Raw genomic sequence first — 2681 nt, 5'->3', positions numbered from 1 at the left:
AATTGAGAGCTGAGTTGTAGAGCAAAGCCCAAGTGGTATTTTAGCAGAGGGGCACAGAGGAGGTATGACTGTTGTTGGATGGGATTTCATGATGTGAAGTAGACAGGAGAGAGCTATATATGAAGGTAAAGAAAATGACAAGAGTAAGGGCAATATGAGCTGGAATAAACATGGTAAATTGCTGGTAGTGAGATCTGCATGCCTGGAACAGATAATGTGAGTTGTAGAATGTTACCAAATCATGAGATAATGAACATGCTTGAAGACTGGACAGAATTTAGACTTCACTCAAAAGCCAATGGAGAGGCGGCGGCCGCGAGCCAGGGGAAAGGGGTGGGGGGTGGGCCAGGGGAGGGGAGGAACGGGATTTGCGGAGCATGGCTGCCGCCCGGAGCCAGCAAACCCGAGAGTGACTGAGTCACGGTGGGCGCCGGTGGAACCAGGACCGCAACGTCAGACCCGCCTCCTGGAAGAGCTCAGCCCCGGCCAGGCCCGGCGCCATTCCCGCCCCGTGCCGCCTCCCCGCTGCAGCTGCCATCACCGCGAGAGCGCTCCGCTACCCACCCTACCCCTGCAGCTGAGCCTGGGAGTCGAGTGGGAGTCAGCCGGCTGGCGCAGGCAGCACCGGGACCCCGCAGGGGACACTGCAGCCGGAGCCCAGGAGGGGCTGCGCCGCCACTGTCTGAACTAGGATGTCCCGACATGAAGGTATCAGCTGTGATGCATGTTTAAAAGGAAATTTTCAAGGTCGCAGATATAAGTGTTTAATTTGATGTGATTACGATCTTTGTGCATCTTGTTATGAAAGTGGTGCAACAACAACAAGGCATATAACTGACCACCCAATGCAGTGCATATTAACAAGGGTAGATTTTGATTTGTACTATGGTGGGGAAGCTTTCTCTTTAGAGCAGCCACAGTCTTTTACTTGTCCCTATTGTGGAAAAATGGGCTATACAGAGACATCTCTTCAAGAACATATTACTTCTGAACATGCAGAAACCAACAGAAGTGATTTGTCCAATATGTGCGGCATTGCGTGGAGGCAATCCTAATCATGTCACGGATGACTTTGCAGCTCATCTTACACTTGAACACGGAGCCCCTAGAGATTTAGATGAATCGAGTGGTGTTCAACATGTACATAGAATGTTTCACCCTGGCCGGGGATTGGGAGATCCTTGTGCACGTAGATCAAACATGCACTTTACTAGCAGTTCTACTGGTGGACTTTCTTCTCAGAGTTCATATTCTCCAAGCAATAGGATCCTATAGCCATGGATCCTACAGCTGAGCATTTACCCCAGTTATCAGGAGTGAGACGTTTTGCAGAAGGACAGCTTAATTCCTCTGGCCCTTCTGCTTCTCAGTTACAACAACTGCAGATGCAGCTGCAGCTAGAATGGCAGCATGCCCAGGCAGCACGGCAACAACTGGAGACTGCAGGCAATGCAACCCGGAGTACTAACACAAGCAGTGTCACCACTACAATCACACAATCCACAGCAACAACCAACACAGCTAACACAGAAAGCAGTCATCAAACTATCCAGAATTCCCAGTTTCTTTAACAAGGTTGAATGATCCTAAACTGTCTGAAACAGAGCACCAGTCCATGGAAAGTGAGCACGCAGACCGCAGCCTGTTTGTCCAAGAGCTCCTTCTATCCACTTCAGTTCGTGAAGAGAGCTCGTCCTCAGACAAGGATGAACGGGGGGAGATGGCACATTTTGGTGCTATGGGCTGTGTAGATATTATGCCTTTAGATGCTGCTTTAGAAAACTTAAATTTAAAGGAGAGTAATAAAGGAAATGAGCCTTTACCACCTCCTCTTTGATGACATCCCAATTCGCAGACAATGTCCTCTGTGCTGTATTTGCCAATGAAAGTGGAAAACAACTATCCTGGGTTTGTTTGGTGCTTGTAATTTCAGGTCTGTCACTCTGTTACATTGTGTACATCCAAAAGGAAGAGAGAAACTATATATGATAATCATTTCCACTTAACTAATTTTTACTTCTAACAGGTAATGTAGGTAGCAGTGCAGGGGTGATCTCTGCTTCCTGTACCTTGACATGCAAAAGGCTCTCCTAATACTCCACATTCAAACTGAAGAGGAAAACTGAAATCTCTAATGAAGCTACTGTGTGTATTTATGAATATTAATGAATAAAAACTGCTTGGATGGTTAAAAAAAATTTTTTTTAAGCCAATGGAGATTTTTAGGAATGAAGATGTCAGAGTAGAAGGACATGCTCCCACTCTCTCTTGCAAGAACACCAGAATCACAACTAGCTGCTGGACAATCATCAACAGGAAGATACTGGACTCACCAAAAAAGATACCCTATATCCAAAGACAAAGGAGAAGCCACAATGAGACTGTAGGAAGGGCACAATTACAGTAAAATCAAATCCCATAACTGCTGGGTGGGTGACTCACAGACTGGAGAACACTTATACCACAGAAGTCCATGGACTGGAGTGAGGGTTCTGAGCCCCATGTCAGGTTCCCAACCTGGGGTTCAGCAACAGGAGGAGGAATTCCTAGAAAATCAGACTTTGAAGGCTAGTGGGATTTGATTGCAGGATTTCGACAGGAATGGGGGAAACAGAGACTCCACTATTGGAGGGCACACACAAAGTAGTGTGTGCATCAGGACCCAGGGGAAGGAGCAGTGA

The 2681-nt window shown here is 47.1% G+C and overlaps 1 pseudogene; it reads left to right on the top strand.

The window, feature by feature from the left end:
* The first annotated feature begins 692 nt into the window (after positions 1 to 692).
* On the top strand, positions 693 to 1915 carry LOC131750818 (E3 ubiquitin-protein ligase KCMF1 pseudogene; annotated as a pseudogene).
* Positions 1916 to 2681: the final 766 nt, after the last annotated feature.

Source organism: Kogia breviceps, chromosome 2 (genome assembly GCF_026419965.1).
Source record: "Kogia breviceps isolate mKogBre1 chromosome 2, mKogBre1 haplotype 1, whole genome shotgun sequence".
NCBI lineage: Eukaryota > Metazoa > Chordata > Mammalia > Artiodactyla > Physeteridae > Kogia > Kogia breviceps.
The sequence above is the reverse complement of the archived record's forward strand: the minus strand, read 5'-3'. Positions and strand labels throughout refer to the sequence as shown.